This window comes from Heptranchias perlo, unplaced genomic scaffold, assembly GCF_035084215.1.
Source record: "Heptranchias perlo isolate sHepPer1 unplaced genomic scaffold, sHepPer1.hap1 HAP1_SCAFFOLD_56, whole genome shotgun sequence".
In the NCBI taxonomy this organism is placed as follows: Eukaryota; Metazoa; Chordata; class Chondrichthyes; order Hexanchiformes; family Hexanchidae; genus Heptranchias; species Heptranchias perlo.
Genome location: NW_027139581.1, coordinates 5,590,833 through 5,616,123, shown reverse-complemented (window position 1 = coordinate 5,616,123; position 25,291 = coordinate 5,590,833). Strand labels below are relative to the sequence as shown.

The 25,291-nt window shown below is 46.5% G+C and overlaps 1 protein-coding gene and 6 non-coding genes across 7 annotated transcripts in view; 2 read left to right on the top strand and 5 right to left on the bottom strand.

Moving 5' to 3' along the window:
• The window catches only part of LOC137315776 (zinc finger protein 84-like), a 142,039-nt gene that overhangs the window by 68,969 nt on the left and 47,779 nt on the right, over positions 1 to 25,291 (top strand). The window lies entirely within an intron of this gene.
• trnat-cgu (transfer RNA threonine (anticodon CGU)) lies at positions 6,920 to 6,991 on the top strand. Its single transcript has one exon. It is a non-coding gene; the product is annotated as a tRNA-Thr (tRNA).
• Positions 11,386 to 11,467, bottom strand: trnas-aga (transfer RNA serine (anticodon AGA)). Its single transcript has one exon. It is a non-coding gene; the product is annotated as a tRNA-Ser (tRNA).
• On the bottom strand, positions 12,136 to 12,218 carry trnal-uaa (transfer RNA leucine (anticodon UAA)). The gene has a single exon. It is a non-coding gene; the product is annotated as a tRNA-Leu (tRNA).
• On the bottom strand, positions 13,518 to 13,599 carry trnas-aga (transfer RNA serine (anticodon AGA)). The gene has a single exon. It is a non-coding gene; the product is annotated as a tRNA-Ser (tRNA).
• On the bottom strand, positions 22,921 to 23,002 carry trnas-aga (transfer RNA serine (anticodon AGA)). Its single transcript has one exon. It is a non-coding gene; the product is annotated as a tRNA-Ser (tRNA).
• On the bottom strand, positions 23,675 to 23,757 carry trnal-uaa (transfer RNA leucine (anticodon UAA)). The gene has a single exon. It is a non-coding gene; the product is annotated as a tRNA-Leu (tRNA).

Sequence of the window (25,291 nt, the reverse complement as noted above, 5' to 3'; positions counted from 1 at the left end):
GTTAGCGTGTTGGTGTGGAAGGAGGTGGCACAGGTTCTGAGCACGAACAGCACCGTGTCACGGAGAGCGGAACAGGGCAGCAAAAATCACTGATTTAATGCAGTCGGTCAGGATGTATAGAGAGTTTTTGAAATTCAAAATTTCAGATTTAAATGTGCTGAGTTTTCCAAATGCACAAACACAGGTTGTTTCTGGGTGGTGTGGTCAAGGTTCAATCTAATGGCAACTGGTCGTAAAACTCAGTTACCATTGTGGACGGCCCTCACTGAATGCTTTTAGAGATCTTTTATCCCAACTCCAGAGATTTGAGGTGTTGAATTAAAATTAGTGAATTAGACCCTGTCTCCAAACCCCCAACTTATCTCTCTCGCACAAACAAGCACAATCTGATTTTTATTGTGAAATATCCTGCAGAGTAAAATGGCTTTTAACAACCGTGAGAGGTCGAAGACCGGCGGCGGTTCAGCCTTTATGAGGGAGATGACCGAGCATGAAGAAAGGGCCACTCAGCTGCAGGGCAACACTTCCAGTTTCGTGCCTGGTGACCGATCAGACACTGGAGCGAGGAAAGGTGAGTTTGACATTCCTCTATTGGCCAGCTGCATGTTTAAAACCTGCGTGTTGTCTGGAGGATGGGAAAAGGAGATTCGAGTCTGACCATGCTCGTGCAGCGTGTGGGCGTCTGTGATGTGACCGATGAACATGCTTCACCAGTGGAACATTTTGTTCTTCCTTCCCACAGGTTCACAGCCGTCTGAGGACACTCGGGCTGCAGAAGGTGGTGAGTCGGCGGCGGCAGAGAGTGATGGTGTTTGGGCTGCAGAGGGTGATGGTGTTTGTGCTGCAGAGAGTGATGGTGTTTGCGCTGCAGAGAGTGATGGTGTTTGGGCTGCAGAGGGTGATGGTGTTTGTGCTGCAGAGGGTGATGGTGTTTGCGCTGCAGAGAGTGATGGTGTTTGTGCTGCAGAGAGTGATGGTGTTTGCGCTGCAGAGAGTGATGGTGTTTGGGCTGCAGAGAGTGATGGTGTTTGTGCTGCAGAGAGTGATGGTGTTTGTGCTGCAGAGAGTGATGGTGTTTGCGCTGCAGAGAGTGATGGTGTTTGGGCTGCAGACGGTGATGGTGTTTGGGCTGCAGAGAGTGATGGTGTTTGAGCTGCAGAGAGTGATGGTGTTTGGGCTGCAGAGGGTGATGGTGTTTGTGCTGCAGAGGGTGATGGTGTTTGGGCTGCAGAGGGTGATGGTGTTTGAGCTGCAGAGGGTGATGGTGTTTGTGCTGCAGAGGGTGATGGTGTTTGGGCTGCAGAGGGTGATGGTGTTTGTGCTTCAGAGAGTGATGGTGTTTGTGCTGCAGAGGGTGATGGTGTTTGGGCTGCAGAGGGTGATGGTGTTTGTGCTGCAGAGGGTGATGTTGTTTGTGCTGCAGAGGGTGATGGTGTTTCAGCTCCTGACTCCACCTGCCACCCTCAGGATGTTGATGTGGGGGGAGTGCTTGACCTTGAGGAACCTCACCTCACCGCCTCTCCAACTCCAGGCCCCTCTTGCTCTGTGCGAGACACAAATAATCCCCCTCTCACAGGCAGCCGCCAGCTGAGTCCGACCTGTCCGGGTGTGAGGAACCGATGCGAGTTGGAGTAGATGCGCCCCAGTCCCCCGTGAGGCGAAGTAGACGTCATCCCCCTCCCCCCTCGTCCCCTCCCCCACACCATGTTGATGATGAATTGGGAGAGGACATCAACGGTCAAAAAGTGAGACGATTGACGGCTGATGAGAGCGACAAGTACCGTGACTGTTTCGTCTCCATGAGACAGGAGATCAAGGATGCTGGACAGAACATTGCCCAGCTGGCCCATACTGGACAGAACATTGCCCAGCTGGCCCATACTGGACAGAACATTGCCCAGCTGGTCCATACTGGACAGAACATTGCCCAGCTGGCCCATACTGGAGAGATCATTGCCCAGTTGGCCCATACTGGACAGAACATTGCCCACCTGACAAATATTCACCAGGTTCTCGTACATTTCATGGAGTTGAATGCGAGCACGGCTGTGCTGCACCTGAAGCCCGTGACACTCCCCGTGCCACTTCCTGCCGCAGACAGAGTACAGGCCCAAGAGCCAGGAGCTATTCCTGCACCTGACGCTACTTTTATTCATGTCCCCATGGAACAGCAGCACTCCAGCTCCGAACTCCCTGATTACAGCCATTTTGTAAGACACAGATTTCGTGCCCTTGGCTAAAGAGGGGCTCGATCACAGGGAGGGATGGGGGCCACGAGGAAATAGGATGCTCCTTTCGCACAGAGTTCACCTTCTCTTGTTCCGAGTGTCACAGCGACCCTCGAGCATGCCGCAAGGGGGCGTCTGTAAATCTTATTGCTGTTTGTTCGGTTGATGTTTTGGTTGTTTGTTTTTATTCGCTTGTTGATATTTTATTATGTAATGAATCGCTCCTGATTGTTTGTGTGATAATTTTTGTTGCTGCTGCTGCTGCCCTTCAATCTTAGTCAGAAGTCATTTGTAATTGTTCGAAGATTTTCTGAATATAAACCATGTTAACATCACAAATGCTTTCAATCAAAAAAATTAATAAGTAAACGTAATTTTTGTTTAAAGTTTTGCACTACACACCTCAATGTTCACAATAAAGTTTTGCAATAACTAACGACTTCAAAATGTTAATGTAAAGTTTTGCACTAATGTTTTGATGCTGCAATTTCAGCTCACTGTTTCACTTTAAATCTTGCTTGTCCTGTTATCTGCTTTCCCGGGAGGGGGCGGAGAGACAATTCTTCACTTTCATCGATGTCTGAAAGCATCAGCCACTGGGTGCTCTCTCGCTGTCCTGTCCCCTGCAGCGACGGTTTCCTCGGGGGTGGGAGTGTGGGCACCAAACAAGGCCCCAGCAACATCCGGGTTGTCATCCTGCATCTCGTCCATTCCCAGCGGCATCTCGTCTTCCTGGTCAAAGGTCAGTCCTTCCCGCAGGGTAAAGTTGTGCAATGCGCATCAGACAACCACAACCCTGGACACCTTGACAGGTGAGTACGGCAAAGATCCCCCGACCTGTCCAAGTATTGAAAGCGTGATTTCAGCTCCCCGATTCTCTTCTCCATGACTTGGCGCGAGCACACGTGGGCACGGTTGTTCCTCTCCTGTGCTGTACCATTGGTCCTGCGGTAGGGTGTCATCAGCCACGGCTTCAGCGGGTCGCCCTTGTCACCTGTTATCCATCCAGATCCTTGCTGCTCTCCGGTGAAGGTATCATTGCAAGTCTGAGTGGCGAAGGACGAAGGCATCATGGGCACTTCCCTTCTGATCTGTATTTACACTCATGATCCACAGGTCGGCATCGCAAAGGATCCTCACATTTAACCAATTAAACCCCTTCCTGTTGATGTTAGTGAAAGGTGCCTCATTGGGTGCCTTCCACATCACATGGGTACCATCGACAGCACCCTGAACTCTGGGGAATCCAGCGATCCTGTGGAACACTGTAGATCTCTCCCTTTGGGGAATCCAGCGATCCTTTGGAACACGGTAGACCTCTCCCTTTGGGGAATCCAGCGATCCTTTGGAACACGGTAGATCTCTCCCTTTGGGGAATCCAGCGATCCTTTGGAACACGGTAGACCTCTCCCTTTGGGGAATCCAGCGATCCTTTGGAACACGGTAGATCTCTCCCTTTGCGGAATCCAGCGATCCTTTGGAACACGGTAGACCTCTCCCTTTGGGGAATCCAGCGATCCTTTGGAACACGGTAGACCTCTCCCTTTGGGGCATCCAGCGATCCTGTGGAACATGGTCGACCTCTCCATTTGCGGAATCCGGCGATCCTGGGGAACACGCTAGGCCTCTCCCTTTGGGGAATCCAGCGATCCTGTGGAACACGGTAGACCTCTCCATTTGGGGAATCCAGCGATCCTGTAGAACACGGTAGACCTCTCCATTTGCGGAATCCAGCAATCATGTGGAACACGGTAGACCTATTCCTTTGTCGATCTGGGGACATGTCAAGGTTGATGAACTGGGAAACCCTGCGGAATATCGCGTCTGTGACCTCATGAATTCACTCTCGCAGTGCTCTGGGTGATGGTGTCTCTGTGATCTGATGAATTCAGACACTCACAGGGCTCTGGGTGATGGTATATCTGTGGGCTGATGAATTCAGACACTCACAGGGCTCTGTGTGAGGGTGCATCTGTGGGCTGATGAATTCAGACTCTCACAGGGCTCTGGGTGATGTTACACATGTCACCGGGTCCTGACTGAAATGACCCACATGCCACTGACGAGGCCCTGCAGGATATAGAAGGTGGCTGAAGCTCCTCTTGTGACATCTCACAGAGGCGGCCGATTGTCTCCTTGCTAAAACGAAGTCTCCACAGAAATATCTCTTCCGACAACAATGTGGTTGACGTGGTGTGTATGGACTTCCAATAGGCGTTTGATAAAGTTCCGCCTGGTAGGCTTATCATCAAGACTGCGGCCCATGGAATAAAGGGGGCTGTAGCAACATGGATACAGAAATGACAGGTGAACAGAAACAGAGAGAAGTGGTAAACGGTTGTTTTTCGGACTGGAGGAAGGTGTACAGTGGTGTTCCCCAGGGTCAGAGCTGGGACCACTGCTTTTCTTGATATATATTAATGACTTGGACTTGGGTGTTCAGGGCACAATTCCAAAATTTCCAAAGCTTGGAAGGGTCGTATACAGTGAGGAGGACACTGATAGACGTCAAGAGGAAACAGACAGGCTGGTGGCTTGGGCGGGCACGTGGCAGATGAAATTTAAAGCAGAAAAATGCGAATTGATACATTTTGGTGGGAAGAATGAGAAGACGCAATGTAAACTGGAGGGCACAACGCTAAAAGGGATAAAGGAACAGAGAGATCTGGGGGTTTATGTGCACAAATCGTTAAAGGTGGCAGGGTATGTTGAGAAACTGTTTAAAAAAGCAACGGGATCCAACGCTTTATAAACAGAGCCACAAGTACGAAAGTATGGAAGTCATGACGAACCTTTATAAAACACTGGTTTGACCACAACTGGAATATTTTGTCCAGTTCTGGGCACCGCACTTTAGGAAAGATGTGAAGGTCTTCGAGAGGGTGCAGAAGAGATTTACTCGAACGATTCCAATGATGAGGGACTTTAGTTACGTGGATAGACTGGAGAAACTGGGGTTGTGATTCTTGGAACAGAGACGGTTGCGAGGAGATTTGATCGAGGTGTTCAAAATCATGAAGGGTCCAGACAGAGTAGATCGAGAGAAACTGTTCCCATTGGTGGAAGGGTCAAGAACTAGAGGACATAGCTTTAAGGTGATTGGCAAAAGAACCAAAGGTGACGTGAGGAACAGCTTTTTAACACAGCGAGTGGTTGTGATCTGGAATGCACTGCCTGAGGGGGTGGTGGAGGCAGATTCAATCATGGTTTCAAAGGGGAATTGGATAAATACTTGATAAGAAAAAAATGCAGGGCTCCAAGAAAAGGGACGAGCTGGAATGATCTTGCACAGCCGAAGCATAGATTCGATGGGCCGAATGGCCTCCTTTCGTGCTGTAGCCTTTCTCTGACGGTGTGATGGAAATGGGAAAAGAGTGAAAATGAGACCATAATAACAACTATCAGGAGTACGCTGGTAAAACCCATTGAATCTGACGTTTAAACTCTTAACCACTCGGTCATCCTGCGTTTTGAATTTGTGTGTAATGTGCCGGAGTGTCATTTCTTTCATCTCTTCGTCAGTCAAGGTCCAGAATGAAATGATGTCGGGAGTGGAGAAAGAGACTTTGAAAAGCGTTGAAGAATTGACACACGCACCCACACGGACAGGTTGGAAGCTTTGAGAAAGAAAGCTCTGAACCGCAGTCGGCAGGATTCAAACCTGCGCGGGGAGACCCGAGTGGATTTTCAGTCGATCGCCGAAACCACTCGGTCACGACGACTTGATTTCAGTTAAATGCTGTTCACTTAAAATTGCAACGATCCTTCCGTGCGGTAACATTTCTATCATGCAAATGAAGAAGAGTGACAATGAGCAGGATCAAAATGTAACCGAAGTAACAGCTGCGAGGAGTGGGGTTCGGAAACACGCGGGGATAAATCCACTGGATCTTAAATCCAAAGCCTGAACCACTCGGTCATCCTGGTCCTCCTTTGTTGAATTCTAAAATGCTCCCAATCCTCAGGTTTACTGCTTTTTCTGGCAACTTTATTTGCTTCTTCCTTTGATTTAATACTATCTTTAATTTATCTTGTTAGCCACGGTTGGATCACTTTTCCTGTTGGGTTTTTGTGCCTCAAGAATATATATTTGTTGCAATCTATCACTGTCCTCCTCACTGTTCACTACACTTCCAAGTTTTGTGTCATCTGCAATTTTTAACATTTTGCCCTGTGCACCCAAGTCCGCGTCATTAATATATATCAAAAAAACAGTGGTCCCAGTACCGAACCCGAGGGAACAAAACTGTACACCTCCCTCCGTCCGAAAAACTTTCACTTGCAATTTATCTCCAATATTTGATGTGGAAAATACATTGAAAGACTAACCCGGATCATCCCACTTTGCACAATTTAATTTCACTGATATTCCAGCGATTTTAAACTCCATTCAGGTCTCTCTCTGCACCCGACCGACCACCCCCCCCCGGCTCCGCCCCGCCCCGCCCCCTTGTCTCCATCTGTGTCGATCTCTCCATCTGTACATCTCTCTCTCTCTATCTGTGTCTCTCTCTCTCTCTGTGACTCTTTCCACAATAGCCCGTGAAATAAACTGTCATGAAATTATTCGTTCAGGCGCAACAGTCGAAATCCATTTTTCCTCAATCAGTCGATTGTCGCAATCAGTTGCAGAAACCTATTGATCTGACTTCACCAGCTGAAGAACATTATCATCCGAGTGTGGATCATTGGGTGCGGTGGCCAAGTGGAAAGGCGTCGGTCTCGTAAACCGAAGAGCGCGGGTTCGATCCCCGTCCGCACCTGCTTCAGGTTTCAAATTTTAATGAAATGACAGTTTGTTTAACTTTCCACGGGCCACTGTTGAAAGAAGACTCACCTTTCACATTTCCATCTCTCTGTTGGTTGAGATTCAGAATAAAGTGATGTGGGGTGCGAGGAAAAGAGTGATAAAGAGAGACACTCAGAAAGAGAGAGAGACACTGGGACAGAAAGAGACTCTCTCGGTCTGTCTGAGTCTGTGTCAGTCTCTCTCCCTCCATCTGTCCAATACCCGCAGATTTGAGAATCACAGGGTCAAAGAAGGAAACAGATTGGAACACACTGAGCCTGTGTCCTGTTTCAAAACCGACTCCCAGGAAAACGGCTCCGGTAGAATCGTTAAATGGTCAAAGTTTTTATGGCGACTTTGACCTCTTCCCTGAGATGGCGAGACACGGGGACGTGGGGCGATTAAAAGGCTTCGGAAAAATCATTTCCAATTGGATATTCTCCATCGTGGTGAGATATCCCCCCTCAGCCAGGGATTCAGCTCCCCGACGGGGAGGAAGCATTCTTAAGACGCCAATTACAAATTTTACTTCTTTGCCTCGCTTCTTCTTCAAAAACGACAGAGAAAAATAGAACAGAAAAAGAATGAAACAGGTGATTGTCACTTTCAGAATATTATTGAGCGGAGACTGTTTGGGGACTGAATTCTTGGGGCCCGCCTGTTGCAGAGCACAAATGTGTTCCGATCTGTTTCCTTCTTTGACCCTGTGATTCTCAGATCTGCGGGTATTAGAGAGAGGGAGGGGAGAGACAAAGAGACAGAGAGAGAGCGACAGAGAGACAGAGACAGAGAGAGAGACACACACAAAGACTGATCGTGAGACACACATTGAAACTTAGAGGGAGAGAGAGAGAGAGAGATTTAACGATTATGCCTCTTTGTGTAATGTGCCTGAGTGTATGTGTATATATAAATGCCGGTGTGTGTAATGTGCCTGTGTGTATGTTTAGTGCTGATGTTCCTTTGAGAGTGAGGTGCGAGCTTGAGGAAGTTTCCCACTCTCCCCTTGTGCGCAAAGCTTTCCAATAAACTTGAACTTTCGTCTGGTTTTGCTCCAAAAATTCGAGTATAAAAATGTTTGTGTATGTGTGTATGCCTGCGTGTGTAATGTGCCTGTGTGTATGTGTATATATATATATCTATATATGCCTGCGTGTGTAATGTGTCGAAATGTGTGTGTGTGTGTGTGTGTCTCACTTTTTCTAAGCTTCTCTGAGTGGTTCTCTCTTTCTCTGTCTTTCTCGCTCTGTCACTCCCTCCCGCTCTCCCCACATCACGTTATTCTGGACCTTGACGAACAGAGAGATGGAAATGTGAAAGGTCAGTCTTCTTTCAACAGTGGCCCGTGGAAACCAGGGTTCAATTTCCCCACCGGGAGGTTACATTTTTATTGCCTTTAAAAGCTTCACTTTCATTCCTCTTGCAATATATCTCCAAGTGGAGGTTTACCAGAAAGATCCCACATGCAACAATGAAATGGATGGCCAGTCAATCTGCGTTTTGGTTTTGTTAGTTGAGGGAGGAAGGATAATTTCCTTAATAATGGATTCTAGCATTTTCATTTTAGACACACACATGCACAGCCATGTACACACGCAGACACTGATACATAGACAGATACTAACACACACACACACACACACAGGTACACTCACTGACAGACAGACACACGTGTAGATTGAACCGCAGAGATGAAAGGTCATCAAATAAATGGTTAGAATAGATTCACTGAAATTTGAAGCATGTTTAACGCCATCTGTGGTGAGTGTCCTTTACTGACCCACACCAGTTCTTCGTTAGTGTACTGGTGAGTATCACCGCTTATCACGCAAGTGATCGGGGGTTCAATTCTCCAACGGGGAGGTTGCACTTTCGCTGCCTTTAAAAGTTTCACGTTCATTTCTCTTGCAATTTATCTCAAACATTGGATGCGTGAAAAAACACTGAGAAAGTGACTCGGACGATCCCACTTTCCACAATGTAATTTCACTGACATTCCAGCGATTTGAAACCTTCCTCTCTGCGTCACCTTGATAACAGAACCACAATAATGAGCAAGAAATGAAATAAACAGTCGCGTTGTTTTATTTTATTCGTTCATGGGATGTGGGCGTCGCTGGAGAGACCAGCATTTATTGCCCATACTTAATTGCCCTTGAGAAGGTGTTGGTGAGCCGCCTTCTTGAACCGCTGCAGTCCGTGTGGTGAAGGTTCTCCCACAGTACTCTGCGGAAGGGAGTTACAGGATTTTGACCCAGCTACGATGAAGGAACGGCGATATATTTCCAAGTCGGGATGGTGTGTGACTTGGAGGGGAACGTGCAGGTGGTGTTGTTCCCATGCGCCTGCTGCCCTTGTCTTTCGGGTGGTAGAGGTCGCGGGTTTGGGAGGTGCTGTCGAAGATGCCTTGGCGAGTTGCTGCAGTGCATCCTGTAGATGATACACACTGCAGCCACTGTGCGCCGGTGGTGGAGGGAGTGAATGTTTAGGGTGGTGGATGGACCTGAGGAACTTCTGCAGCAGTGTCCTGGGGCTGCGATGATTGGCCTTTGGCAACCACTAACCATCTTCCTTTGTGCTCGGTATGTCTTCAGCCACTGGAGAATTTTCACCATGATTCCCATTGACTTCAATTTTACGAGGGCTCCTTGGTGCTACACTCGGTCAAATGCTGCCTTGATGTCAAGGGCAGTCACTCTCACCCAACCTCTGGAATTCAGCTCTTTTGTCCATGTTTGGCCAAAGGCTGTCATGAGGTCTGGAGCCGAGTGGTCCTGGCGTCACCCAAACTGAGCATTGGTGAGCAGGTGCCGCTTGATAGCACTGTCGACGACACCTTCCATCACTTTGTTGATGATTGAGAGTAGACTGATGGGGCGGTAATTGGCCAGATTGGTTGTGTCCTGCTTTTTATGGACAGGACACACCTGGGCAACTTTCCACATTGTCGGGTAGATGCCAATGTTGTACCTGGACTGAAACAGTTTGGCTGGAGGCGCCGCTAGTTCTGAAGCACAAGTCTTCAGCACGAGAGCCGGGATGTTGTCGGGGCCCATAGCGTTTGTTGTATCCACTGCACTCAGCTGTGATACACACTCGCACAGACACATTACACACACGCAGCCATGTACAAACAGACACTGATACACAGATAGATAATCACACATACAGTTACACACACTAACACACAGACACACACGTGTCGGTTGAAACGCAGACGTGAATGGCTTGAAAAGAAAGTTCTGAACCATAGTCGGCAAGACTCCAACCTGCCCGGGGAGACCCCAGTGAATTTTTTATCCATCGCTTGAAACAACCCCCGCCACGACTGCTTGAGTTTAGCGAAATGCTGCCCACTTAAAATTGCCACGATCCATCGCTCTGCAACAGACGGGCACAAAGAACGACCATGCCTCTGTGTGTAATGTGTGTGTGTCTCACTTTTTCTAAGCTTTTCAGTGAGAGTGTCCGTTTCTCTGTCTTTCTCACAATAGTTCAACGTTCAGTTTGTCTTCTGGATTACCTGCTGCACCTGTGTGTTGACGTTTTGTGTTTCGTGTACGAGGACACCCAGATCCCTCTGTGCCGCAGCATTTTGTAGTATTTCTCTGTTCAAATAATATGTTGCTTTTTTATTTTTCCTCCAAAGTGGATGAATTTACATTTCCCCACGTTATATTCCATCTGCCAAATTTTTGCCCATTCGCTTAACCTGTCAATATCCCTGTGCAGATACTTTGTGTCACCCTCACAACTTGTTTTTCCACTTATTTTCGTATCATCAGCAAATTTGGCCACAATACACTCTGTCCCTTCATCCAAGTCATTGAAATATATTGTAAATAGTTGAGGCCCCAGCTCTGATCCGTGTGGGACCCCACTAGTTACAGATTGTCATTTTGAAAATGACGCTTTTATCCCGACTCTTTGTTTTCTGTTAGCCAATCCTCAATCTATGAGCTCTTATCTTGTGCCTGTTATTCTCTGCGAGGTAAAGGCCAGAAGCAGTGGCTGCAGCGTGGCAGGAAGCGGCAGAAGGCACGGGTGGGTGCAAGCGTGGAGAATAACAAGCAGCAGGGATATCACCTTTTATGTGGCATCTCATCGAATGCCTTTTGGAAATCCAAATATACTGCATCCATTGGTTCCCCTTCATCCACCCTGCTCGTTACTTCCTCAAAGAACTCTAATAAAATTGTCCGACACGATTTCCCATTCATAAAACCATGTTGACTATTTTAGATTGTATTGTGAGTCCGCGAATGTCCTGCCACTACTTCTTAATAATGAATTCTCGCATTTTCATTTTACACGCACTCGCATTGGTTGAAGAGCAGAGATAAAAGCAATGAAAAGAAAAATCTAAACCGTAGTCGGCAGGATTCGAACCTGCGCGGGGAAACCCCATTGGATTTCTCGTCCATCGCCTTAACCACTCGGCCACGACTACTGGTTTAAAACCTAATGCTGCTCACTTAAAATCGCAATAATCCAGCGCTCTGCTGCACAGAGCCACAGAACTGGTATCGGTATCAACCGTCGCTCAGGGCGTCGGATGTCCATGCCAGTTACTCGTTTGCATAGTGGTGGGTATCCCTGCCTATTACACGGTCGACCTGGCTTCAAATACACCTGGACGATGAACTTCTTCTACCTTTAAAGTTTTCATTTTTCTCCAACATTGGACGTGTGAAAAAACACACATAAAATAACTCAGACAATCCCACTTTCCACAGAATAATTTCACTGATATTTCTGCGATTTTAAATCTCACTCTCCGCGTCACCTCGATGTCAGAACCACCATAATGAGCAAGAAATGAAAGGCAGAGTCGCGTTGTGAACAGACCCGGGCTAATTCAGCACCCCGACGGGGGGATGGGGGCAGATTCAATCATGGCTTTCAAAACGGAACAGGATAAGTACTTAAAAGGAAAAAATTGCAGCGCTACGGGGATAGGGCTGGCGAGTGGGACCAGCTGGATTGGTCTTGCATCGAGCCGGCACGGACTCGATGGGCGGAAAGGCCTCCTTCCGTGGTGTGAACTTTCTGTGATTCCGTGATGCAAATGGAAAAGGAGGGTCAATGAGCAGTATCAAAATTCAACTGAGTAATACATACCAGGAGTGGGGTTCGAACCCACGCGGGTATAAGCCCATTGGATCTTAAGTCCAACGCCTTAACCACTCGGCCATCCTGGTGCACTCGCACGTTTGTTCTATGTGTAATGTACCTGACTGTCACTTCTTCTACGCTTTTCTTTGTCATTGAATAAATGGTGGGAAAAGATTCACTGAAGTTTGAAGCGTGTCTCACGCCATTTGTGGGGAGTGTCCATCACCCGCTCACGCCAGTTCCTCGTTAGTGCAGTGCTGAGTATCCCCGTCTGTCAAGCGGTTGATCCAGGTTAAATTCTCCTGTGTCGAGGTTCCAGTGCTGCTGCCTTTAAAAGCTTCACTTTCATTGATCTTGCAATTTATCTCCACTATTTGATGTGGAAAATACACTGAATGTCGAACTCGGACCATCCCACTTTCCACAATTTAATTTCACTGATATTCCAGCGATTTTAAAACCTGCTCTCTGCCTTGCCCTTCAACTCGTTGTCAGAACCCCAATAATTTGCAAGTAATGAATACGCCGAATCGAGCTGTGAGGAGACCCGGGCTAATTCAGCAACCCGAAACAGAGAGATAGAGAGAGAAATAGAAAGAAAGGGAAACAGAGAGCGAGACACAGGAAGAGAGACGGAGCCTGAGAGAGGCCCTGATCAGGGCGCAGAGGAGGTTTATCAGAAAGATCCCGCATACAACAGTGAAATGAATGGCCAGTTAATTTGCATTTTGGTGGTGTGAGTTGAAGGAGGAAATTAAGCTAATTATCATCAAATAAATGTTTGAAATATATTCACTGAAATTTGAAGGCTGTCGAATGCCATCTATGGTGCGTGTCCATCACCAGACGACACCAGCTCCTCGTTCGGATAGTGGTGAGCATCCTTGCCTGTTATTCGTTGGACCCGCGGTTCAATTTCCCGACCGGTGGTGGAAATTTTGCTGCCTTTAAAAGCTTCATTTTCCGTCCTGTGCCAGTTCCTCGTTAGTGTCGTGGTGAGGGACAGGGAGAGACAGAGAGAGAAAGGCATCGGAAAGGGCGGAGAGGAGGTTCACCAGAAAGATCTCACAAACAGCAATGAAATGGATGGTCAGTTCATCGGCTTTTTGGTGGTGTTGATTATCGTCCAGGTTTCGAAATTCAAATATACTGCATCCATTGGTTCCCCTTCATCCACCCTGCTCGTTACTTCCTCAAAGAACTCAAATAAAATTGTCAGACACGATTTCCCATTCATAAAACCATGTTGACTATTTTAGATTGTATTTTGAGTCCGCGAATGTCCTGCCAATACTTCTTAATAATGGATTCGAGCATTTTCATTTTACACACACTCGCATTGGTTGAAACGCAGAGATAAAAGCTGTGAAAAGAAAAATCTAAACCGTAGTCGGCAGGATTCGAACCTGCGCGGGGAGACCCCAATGGATTTCTAGTCCATCGCCTTAACCACTCGGCCACGACTACTTGTTTAAAATTTAATGGTGCTCACTTAAAATCGCAATAATCCAGCGCTCTGCAACACAGAGCCACAGAACTGGTATCGGTATCAACCGTCGCTCAGGGCGTCGGATGTTCATGCCAGTCACTCGTTTGTACAGTGGTGGGTATCCCTGGTCGACCTGGCTTCAAATACACCTGGACGATGAACTTCTTCTACCTTTAAAGTTTTCATTTATCTCCAACATTGGACGTGTAAAAAAACACACATAAAATAACTCAGACAATCCCACTTTCCACAATATAATTTCACTGATATTTCAGCGATTTTAAATCTCACTCTCCGCGTCACCTCGATGTCAGAACCACAATAATGAGCAAGAAATGAAAGGCAGAGTCGCGTTGTGAACAGACCCGGGCTAATTCAGCACCCCGAGTGGCTGATGGAGTCAGATTCAATGATGGCTTTCAAAACGGAACGGGATAATATTGAAAGGAAAAAAATTGCAGTGCGAGGGGGATAGGGCGGGGTAGTGGGACCAGCTGGATTGGTCTTGCATGGAGCCGGCACGGACACGATGGGCCAAAAGGCCTCCTTCCGTGCTGTCACCTTTCCATGATTTTGTGATGCAAATGGCAAAAGAGATTCAATGATCAGTATCAAAATCTAACGGAAATATCATCTCACAGAAATGGGGCTCGAACCCACGCGGGTAAAAACCCATTGAATTTTAAATCGAAACCCTGAACCACGCGACCATCCTGGTCCTTCCACAATCTTGTTCTGTGTGTAATGTGCTTGAGTGTCACTTCTTCTACGCTTTTTTTGTCATCAAATAAATGGTTGGAATGGATTCATTGAAATTTGAAGCGTGTCGAACGCCATCTGTGGGAAGTGTCTATCAACTGCTCAAGCCAGTTCCTCGTTCGTGTTGTGCCCATGTCTCCCCCATGTCTCCATCTCTCTCCCTCGTTATCCCCATCTTTCACGCGGTTGATCAGGGTTCAATTCTCCAATGTCGAAGTCCCGGTGTTTCTGCCTTTAAAAGCTTCACTTTCATTGATCTCCACTATTTCATGTGGAAAATACACTGTAAGTCGAACTCGGACCATCCCACTTTCCACAATTTAATTTCACTGATATTCCAGCGATTTTAAAACCTGCTCTCTGCCTCACTCTTCACCTCGATTTCAGAACACTAATAACGTGCAAGTTATGAATACGCAGAATCGAGCTGTTTGCAGACGCGGGCTAATTCAGCCGCTCTGAACAGAGAGAAAGAGACATACAGAAAGGAATTTATTTCTAATATTTGATGTGGAAAAAACATTGAAAGATTAACTCGGACCATCCCACTTTCCAAAATTTAATCTCACTGATACTCCAACGATTTTTATACTCTCTATTAAGGTCTCTCTCTCTCTCCCCCCATGTCTCCATCTCTCCATCTCGTTTTCTCTCTCTGTCTCTTTCTATCTCTCTGTCTGTGAATCTTTCCACAATGGTCCGTTAAATGAACTGTCATGAAATTATTAGTTCAGGCGGAATAGTCGAAATCCAATGCTCCTCAATCAGTCGATTGTCGCAATCAGTTGCTAAAAGCTGTTGATCTGACTTCACCCGATGAAGAAGATTATCATCCGTTGTTTGCTCGTGGGGTGCGGTGGCCAAGTGGAAAAGCGTCAGTTTCATTAAACAGAGAAGCGCGGGTTCGATTTCCGTCCGTACTTGTTTCCACATTCAACTTTTAATGAAATGACCTATTTGATGACAGTTTCTTCAACTTTCCACGGGCCACTGTTGAAAGAAGACTCACCGTTCACATTTCCATCTCTCTGTTCGTTAAGATCCAGAATAAAGTGATGTGGGGTGCGAGGAAAAGCGTGATAAAGAGAGACACTCAGAAAGAGAGAGAGACACTGGGACAGAAAGAGACTCTCTCGGTCTGTCTGAGTCTGTGTCAGTCTCTCTCCCTCCATCTGTCCAATACTCGCAGATTTGTGAATCACAGGGTCAAAGAAGGAAACATATTGGAACACATTGAGCCTGTGTCCTGTTTCAAAACCGACTCCCAGGAAAACGGATCCGGTAGAATCGTTAAATGGTCAAAGTTTTTCCAGCAAGTTTGACCTCCTCCCTGAGATGGCGAGACTCGGGGACGGTTTCGGAAGGCTTCAGAAAATTCATTTCCAATTGGATATTCTCCATCATGGTGAGATATCCCCATTAGCCAGGGATTCAATTCCCGGACGGGGAGGAAGCATTTTTAAGAGGCCAACTGCAATTTTTTCTGCTTTGCCTCGCTTCTTCTTCAAAAACGACAGAGGAAAATAGAACAGAAAATGAATGAAACGAGTGATTGTCACTTTCAGAATATTATTGAGTGGAGACTGTTTGGGGACAAATGTGTTCCGATCTGTTTCCTTCTTTGACGCTGTAATTCTGAGATCTGCGGGTATTATAGAGAGGGAGGGGGAGAGACAAACAGACAGACAGGCAGAGAAACAGAGACTGAGAGAGAGAGAGAGAGAGAATCAGAAAGAGAGAGAGAGAGAGGCATAGACTGATCATGAGATACACATTGAAACATAGAGGGAGGGAGAGAGAGAGGTTTAACGATTATGCCTGCGTGTGTAATGTGTCCAAGTGTGTGTGTGTGTGTTTCTCACTTTTTCGAAGATTTCTGAGTGAGTCTCTGTTTCTCTGTCTTTCTCTCTCTTTCGCTCTCTCCCGCTCTCCCCTCATCACTTTATTCTGGATCTTGTCTAACAGAGAGATGGAAATGTGAAAGGTCAGTCTTCTTTCAACAGTGGCCCGTGGAAACCAGGGTTCAATTTCACGACCGGGAAGTTAGAGATTTATTGCCTTTAAAAGCTTCACTTTCATTCCTCTTGCAATTTATCTCCAAGTGGAGGTTTACCAGAAAGATCCCACATACAACAATGAAATGGATGGCCGGTTAATCTGCGTTTTGGTTTTGTTAGTTGAGGGAGGAAGGATAATTTCCTTAATAATGGATTCCAGCATTTTCATTTTAGACACAAAGATACACAGCCATGTACACACGCAGACACTGATAGACAGACAGTTACACACACACACAGGTACACACACTGAGAGACAGACACACACGTGTAGATTGAAATGCAGAGATGAAAGGTCATCAAATAAATGGTTAAAAAAGATTCACTGAAATTTGAAGCGTGTCTAACGCCATCTGTGTTGAGTGTCCTTTACAAACTCACACCAGTTCCTCGTTAGTAAACTGGTGATCACGCGGGTGATCAGGTTCAATTCTCCAACGAGAAGGTTGCGCTTTCGCTGTCTTCAAAAGTTTCAATTTCATTTCTCTTGCAATTTTTCTCTAATATTTGATGTGGAAAATACCGTGAAAGACTAACACGGACCACGAGGCACCGGACACAACAAAAGCAAACCAAGCCCAGTCGACCCTGCAAAGTCCTCCTCACAAACATCTGGGGACTTGTGCCAAAATTGGGAGAGCTGTCCCAAGCAATAGCCTAACATTGCCATTCTCACAGAATCATAACTTTCAGCCAACGTCCCAGACTCGTCCATCACCATCCCGAGGTATGTCCACTCCCACCGTCAGAACAGACCCACCGGAGGTGGCAGTATATGCAGTCAGGAGGGAGTGACGCTGGGGGTCCTCAACATTGACTCCGGACCCCATGAAATCTCATGGCATCAGGTCAAACATGGGCAAGGAAACCTCCCGCTGATTTCCACCTACCGCCCTCCCTCAGCTGATGAATCAGTCCTCCTCCATGTTGAGCACCACTTGGAGGAAACACTGACGGGAGCAGGGGCACTCTGGGTGGGGAACTTCAATGTCCATCACCAAGAGTGGCTCGGTAGCACCACTAAGTTAAACAAATTGTAATGAACTAAATGTTTAAAATAGAATTAGTGAAACTTGAAACGCATCTAACGCCACCTGTGGTGATTGTCATTGACCGACTCACGGCAGTTCCTCGTTAGTATAGTCTGTCGCGCGGGAAACCGGGGAGGCTCAACTCTTACTGCCATTAAAATACAGAGAGACGCTCTGAAAAACGTTGAAGAAGTGAGACACATTACACACACATATATACAGCCGCGTAAACACATAGACACTGATACACAAACAGGTACGCGCACTGACAGACAGGCGCACCCTTCACCCCGATGTCAGAACCACAATAATGTTCGAGTAATGAATACGCAGAGCTGTGAGCAGATCCGGGCTAATTCAGCAGCTCTAAACAGAGAAAGAGAGAGAGAAAGAGAGAAAGAAAGACAAAGAGAGACATGCAGAAAGAAAGAGAAACAGAGCGAGACACAGGAAGAGAGACGGAGAGTGAGACAGGCCATGATCAGGGCGCAGAGGAGGTTTAGCAGAAAGATCCCACATACAACAATGAAATGGATGGCCAGTTTATCTGCTTTTTGGTGGTGTTAGTTGAGGGAGGAAGGATTACCGTCCAGGTTTCCAAATTTGCGCACAGCAAGGTCCCATTAATAGTAATGAGAAAGTCCCAGGTACATAATTCAGATGTAAAAAGTGTGTCACTGAACAGTATGAAAGTGTAAATTAAAAAGCTACCAGGAGTGGGCTTCAAACCGCAGAACTGGTCGAGGTGTCAGCAGTCGCTCAGTGGGCAGCACTATCGGCAGCCAGCACACAATCTGCTGAAAGAAGACTTGTCTTTCACATTTCCATCTCTTTGTCAGTCAAGATGAAATGATGTGGGGAGCGGGGGAAAGAGAGACAGAGAGAAAGAAAGAAAGAAAGAGAAACACACTGAAAAGCGTTGTAAAAGTGAGACACACACAAGCAGACACCCACACTGACAGACAGACACACTCGTGCAGATTGAAACGGAGAGATGAAAGGTTTGAAAATAAATCTCTGAACCGTAGTCGGCAGGATTCGAACATACGCGGGGAGAATCCAATGGATTTCGGGTCGACAACTTGACCTGATCGAAAAGCTACTCACCATAAAATTACAAAGATCCATCGCTCTGGAACAGACGAGCATTAAGAATCAGGATGCCTGTGTGTGTAATGTACCTGTATTTGTGTGTCTCACTTTTTCGAAGCTTTTCTGAGTGAGTCTCCGTTCCTCTGCCTTTCTCTCTCTGTCACTCTCTCCCGCGCTCCCCACATCACTTTATTCTGAACATTGAAGAACAAAGAGGTGGAAATGTGAAAGGTAAGTCTTCTTTCAACAGTGGCCCGTGGAAAGTTAAGCAAATTGTCATCAAATAAATGGTTAAAATAGATTCACTGAAACCTGAAGCGTGTCTGACGCCATCTGTGGTGAGTGTCCTTAATTAGCCCACGCCAGTTCCTCGTTCGGACAGTGGTGAATATCCCCGCGTGTTATGCGAGAGGCCGGGGTTTAATTCCCCGACGAAATATTGCCTTTAAAAGCTTCACTTTCATTTCCCTTGCAATTTATCTTCAACATTGTATGTGTGAAAAAACACTGATAAACTAACTCGGACTATCCCACTTTCCACAATATAATTTCACTGATGTTCCAGCGATTTTAAATCTTGCTCCCTGCGTCACCTCGATGACAGAATCATAATAATGAGCAAGAAATGAAGGCAGAGTCGAGTTGTTTTATTTTATTCGTTCATGGGATCTGGGCGTCGCTGGAAAGACCAGCATTTATTGCCCATCCGTAATTGCCCTTGAGAAGGTGGTGTTGAGCCGCCTTCTTGAACCGTTGTGGTCCGTGTGGTGAAGGTTCTCCCACAGTGCTGTTAGGAAGGGAGTTCCAGGATTTTGACCCAGCTACGATGAAGGAACGGCGATATATTTCCAAGTCGGGATGGTGTGTGACTTGGAGGGGAACGTGCAGGTGGTGTTGTTCCCATGTGCCTGCTGTCCTTGTCCGTCAAGGTGGTAGAGATCGCGGGTTTGAGAGGTGCTGTCGAAGATGCCTTGGCGAGTTGCTGCAGTGCATCCTGTAGATGATACACACTGTCGCCACTGTGCGCCGGTGGTGGAGGGAGTGAATGTTTAGGGTGGTGGATGTACCTGAGTAACTTCTGCAGCAGTGTCCTGGGGCTGAGATGATTGGCCTTTGACAACCACTGACCATCTTCCTTTATGCTCGGTATGTCTTCAGCCACTGGAGAGTTTTCACCCTGATTCCCTTTGACTTCAATTTTACGAGGGCTCCTTGGTGCCACACTCGGTCAAATGCTGCCTTGATGTCAAGGGCAGTCACTCTCACCCCATCTCTGGACTTCAGCTCTTTTGTCCACGTTTGGACAAAGGCTGTAATGAGGTCTGGAACCGAGTGGTCCTGGCGTAACCCAAACTGAGCATTGGTGAGCAGGTGCCGCTTGATAGCACTGTCGACGACACCTTCCATCACTTTGTTGATGATTGAGAGTAGACTGATGGGGCGGTAATTGGCCGGATTGGTTGTGTCCGGCTTTTTATGGACAGGACATACCTGGGCAATTTTCCACATTGTCGGGTAGATGCCAGTGTTGTACCTGGACTGGAACAGTTTGGCTGGAGGCGCCGCTAGTTCTGGTGCACAAGTCTTCAGCACTACAGCCGGGATGTTGTCCGGGCCGGTAGCTTTTGTTGTATCCACTGCACTCAGCTGTGAGACACACACGCACAGACACATTACACACACGCAGCCATGTACAAACCGACACTGATACACAGATAGATAATCACACGTCCAGTTACACACACTGACAGACAGACACACACGTGTAGGTTGAAACGTAGATATGGAAGGTTTGAAAAGAAAGCTGTGAACCGTTGTCGGCAGGTTTCGAACTTGCGGCGAGGCCCCAATAGATTTCTGGTCCATTGCCTTCAGCACAACGACTTAACGTCAACTAAAACCTGCTCACTTAAAATGGCAACGACCCATCGCTCTGCAACACACGGGCACCAAGGTTCACTAGGCCTGTGTGTGTAATGTGTATGTTTGTCTCACTTTTACTAAGCTTTTCTGAGTGGGACTCCATTTCTCTGCCTTTCTCGCTCTCTGTCACTCTTTCCCGCGCTCCACACATCACTTTATTCTGGACCTTGACTAACAAAGAGATGGAAATGTGAACGGTAAGTTTTCTTTCAACAGAGGCCCGTGGAAAGTTTGTGTGCAACGTGCCTGAGTGTCACTTTCACGCGTTTCTGAGTGTCTCGCAGTCTTTCTTTCTCCCTGTCATTTTGTCCCCTGCTCCCCACATCATTTTGCTCTGTCCCTTGACCAACAAAGTGATGGAATTGTGAAATGTAAGACCTCTTTCAACAGAGACCCGTGGAAAGTTAAACAAACTATCATCGAATAAATAGTTTAAAAAGATTCACTGGAACATAAAACATGTCTCAGACCACCTGTGGTGAAAGGACATTCACTTCGTGCATCAGTTCTCCGTTAGTGGGAGCACGCGGGAGACCGAGGTTCAATTGTGGCATTAAAAGTCTCACTTTTATGTTTCCGGCCATTTATCTGCAATATTGGATGCAGAAAATCTATTGATAAAATGTTCCCACCTTCCCGAAATTAATTGCACTGATATTCCAGCGAATCTCAGATCTCTCTTCTCTGCTCCACTCTGGCCTTTGAGTCTGAAGATTGTGGGTTCAAGCCCCACCCCACCAGAGAGCTGAGCAGAGCAGAGGTTCCAAAATCGGGAACCGGACAAGGTTATCAAGGGGTCTGAGAAGAGGGAGGCCGGTGAAACTCACAAAACAGGAGATGCCTGCAATGCCAATCGCCTCCAGTGGCGGCGCTGCAGCTCTCCCCTCAACTCTCTCAGTTTGATGCAATCACAATTGCCCACAACAAAAATTTGCATTGATATCGAGTCTTTAACGCAGCAAAACGCCCCAAGGCGCTTCACACCAGCGTAATCGGACAAACAATTGACGCAGAGCCGCATGACTGGTATAGTTATCAGCCGTCGCTCAGTGGGCATCAGTCTTGGCAACCAGCTCACAATGTGTTGAAAGAAGGCTTGTCTTTCACATATTCCATCTCTTTGTTAGTCAAAGTCCAGAATGAAATGATGTGGGGAGCGGGGGAAAGAGTGACAGAGAGACACTCTGAAAAGCGTTGAATAAGTGAGACACACAGGGACAGACACTGACTCAGCAGACACTGATACACAGATAGATACTCACACAGACAGGTGCACACACTGACAGACGGACACACACGTGTCGGTTGAAACGCAGACGTGAAGGGTCTGAAAACAAAGCTCTGAACCTGCACGGGGAGACCCCATTGAATTTTTTATCCATGGCCCGAAACAACTCGGCCACGACTGCGAGAGCTCAGCTAAATGCTGCTCACTTAAAATTGCAACGATCCATCGCGCGGCAACAGACGGGCACCAAGAACGACCATGCCTCTGGGTGTAATGTGTGTGTGTCTCATTTTTTCTCAGCTTTTCTGTGTGAGTGTCCGTTTCTCTGTCTTTCTCTCAATCGTCCAATATTCCGTTTGCCTTCTGGATTACTTGCTGCACCTGTATGGTGACTTTTTTGTTTCATGTACGATGACACCCAGATCCCTCTGTACTGCAGCATTTTGTAGTATTTCTCCGTTGAAATAATATTTAGCTTTTTTATTTTTCCTGCCAAAGTGGATGACTTCACATTTTCCCACCTTATATTCCATCTGCCAAATTTATGCCCAATCGCTTAACCTGTCAATATCCCTTTGTAGATACTTTGTGTCACCCTCGCAACTTGCTTTTCCACCTATTTTCGTATCATCAGCAAATTTGGCAACAATACACTCTGTGCCTTCATGCAAGTCATTGATATATGTTGTAAATAGTTGAGGCCCCAACACTGATCCCTGCGGCACCCATCAGTTAACGATTGCCATTTTGAAAATGACCCTTTAATCCCGACTCTTTGTTTTCTGTTAGTTAGCAAATCCCCAATCTATGAACTCTTATCTTGTGCCTGTTATTCTCTGCGAGGTAAAGGTCAGAAGCAGTGGCAGGAAGCGGCAGAAGGCACGGGTGTGTGCAAGCGTGGAGTATACCAAGCAGCAGGGATATCACCTTTTATGTGGCACCTTTTCGAATGCCTTTTGGAAATCCAAATATACTGCATCCATTGGTTCCCCTTTATCCACCCTGATCGTTACTTCCTCAAAGAACTCCAATAAAATTTTCAGACATGATTTCCCATTCATAAAACCATGTTGACTATTCTAGATTGTAGAATGAGTCCGCGAATGTCCTGCTACGACTTCTTAATAATGGATTCGAGCATTTTCATTTGACACACACTCGTATCGGTTGAAACGCAGATATGAAAGGTCGGAAAAGAAAATTCTGAACCGTAGTCGGCAGGATTCGAACTTGCGCGGGGAGACCCCAATGGATTTCTAGTCCATCACCTTAACCACTCGGCCACGACTACTTGCTAAAAGCACAATTCTGCTCACTTAAAATCGCAATAATCCAGCGCTCTGCGACACAGAACAGCAGAACTGGTGTCGGTGTCAGCCGTCGGTGAGGGGGTCGATTGTTCACGCTCGTTACTCGTTTGTATAGTGGTGGGTATCTCTACCTATTACATGGTAGACCTGGCTTAAAATACACCTGGACGATGAACTTCTTCTATATTTAAAGTTTTCATTTATCTCCAAAATTGGACGTGTGAAAAAACACTGGTGAACGAACTCGGACAATCCCACTTTCCACAATCTAATTTTACTGATATTTCAGCGATTTTAAATCTCACTCTCCGCGTCACCTCGATGTCAGAACCACAATAATGAGCAAGAAATGAAAGGCAGAGTCGCGTTGTGAAGAGACCCGGGCTAATTCAGCATCCCGAAGTGGCTGATGGAGGCAGATTCAATGATGGCTTTCAAAACGGAACGGGATAAGTACTTGAAAGGAAAAAAAAATGCAGTGCAAGGGGGATAGGGCGGGGTAGTGGGACGAGCTGGATTGGTCTTGCATGGAGCCGGTACGGACACGATGGGCCAAAAGGCCTCCTTCCGTGCTGTGAACTTTCTATGATTCTGTGATGCAAATGGCAAAAGAGAGTCAATGATCAGTGTCAAAATATAACGGAAACAATATCTACCACGAGTGGGGCTTGAATCCACGCGGGTAGAAAACCATTGGATTTTAAGTCCAAGGCCTTAACCACTCGGCCATCCTGGTCCTTTCACAATCTTGCTCTATGTGTAATGTACTTGAGTGTCACTTCTTCTACGCTTTTCTTTGTCATCAAATGAATGGTTGGAATGGATTCAATGAAATTTGAAGCGTGTCAAACGCCATCTGTGGGGAGTGTCCATCAGCTGCTCACGCCAGTTCCTCGTTCGTGTTGTGCTGAATATCCCCATTTGTCACGCGGTTGATCAGCGTTCAATTCTCCAATGTCGAAGTCCCGGTGTTTCTGCCTTTAAAAGCTTCACTTTCATTTATCTCCACTATTTGATGTGGAAAATACACTGAAAGTCTAACTCGGACCATCCGACTTTCCACAATTTAATTTCACTGATATTCCAGCGATTTTAAAACCTGCTCTCTGCCTCACTCTTCACCTCGATTTCAGAACACTGATAATGTGCAAGTTATGAATACGCAGAATCGAGCTGTTTGCAGACCCGGGCTAATTCAGCCGCTCAAAATAGAGAGAGAGAGACATACAGAAAGAAATTTATATTCGAATATTTGATGTGGAAAAAACATTGAAAGACTAACTCGGACCATCCCACTTTCCAAAATTTAATCTCACTGATACTCCAACTATTTTAAAACTCTCTATTAAGGTCTCTCCATCTCTCTCTCCCCATGTCTCCATCTCTCTCCCTCGTTTTCTCTCTCTGTCTCATTCTATCTCTCTCTCTGTGAATCTTTCTACAATGGCCCGTGAAATGAACTGTCATGAAATTATTCCTTCAGGCGGAAAAGTCGAAATCCATTGCTCCTCAATCAGTCGATTGTCACAATCAGTTGCTAAAAGCTGTTGGTCTGACTTCACCCGATGAAGAGCATTATTATATAGTTATCGATCGAGGGGTGCGGTGGCAAAGCGTCGGTTTGCTAAACAAAACCGCGCGGGTTCTATCCGCTTCCGTACCTGTTTTCAGCTTCAAATATTAATGAAATGATCAATTTGATGACAGTTTGTTTAACTTTCCACGGGCCACTGTTGAAAGAAGACTCACTGTTCACATTTTCATCTCTCTGTTCGTTGAGATCCAGAATAAAGTGATGTGGGGTGCGAGGAAAAGAATGATCAAGAGAGACACTCAGAAAGAGACTCTCTCGGTCTGTCTGAGTCTGTGTCACTCTCTCTCCCTCCATCTGTCCAATACCCGCAGATTTGAAAATCACAGGGTCAAAGAAGGAAACAGATTGGAACACATTGTCCCTGTGTCCTGTTTCAAAACCGACTCCCAGGAAAACGGCTCCGGTTGAATCGTTAAATGGTCAATGGTTTCTCTGTCTTTCTCTCAATATTCCGTTTGCCTTCTGGATTACCTGCTGCACCTGTATTTTGACTTTTTGTGTTTCATGCACGATGATACCCAGATCCCTCTGTACTGCAGCATTTTGTAGTATTTCTCCATTGAAATAATATTTTGCTTTTTTATTTTTCCTGCCAAAGTGGATGAATTCACATTTTCCCACCTTATATTCCATCTGCCAAATTTTTGCCCATTCGCTTAACCTGTCAATATCCCTT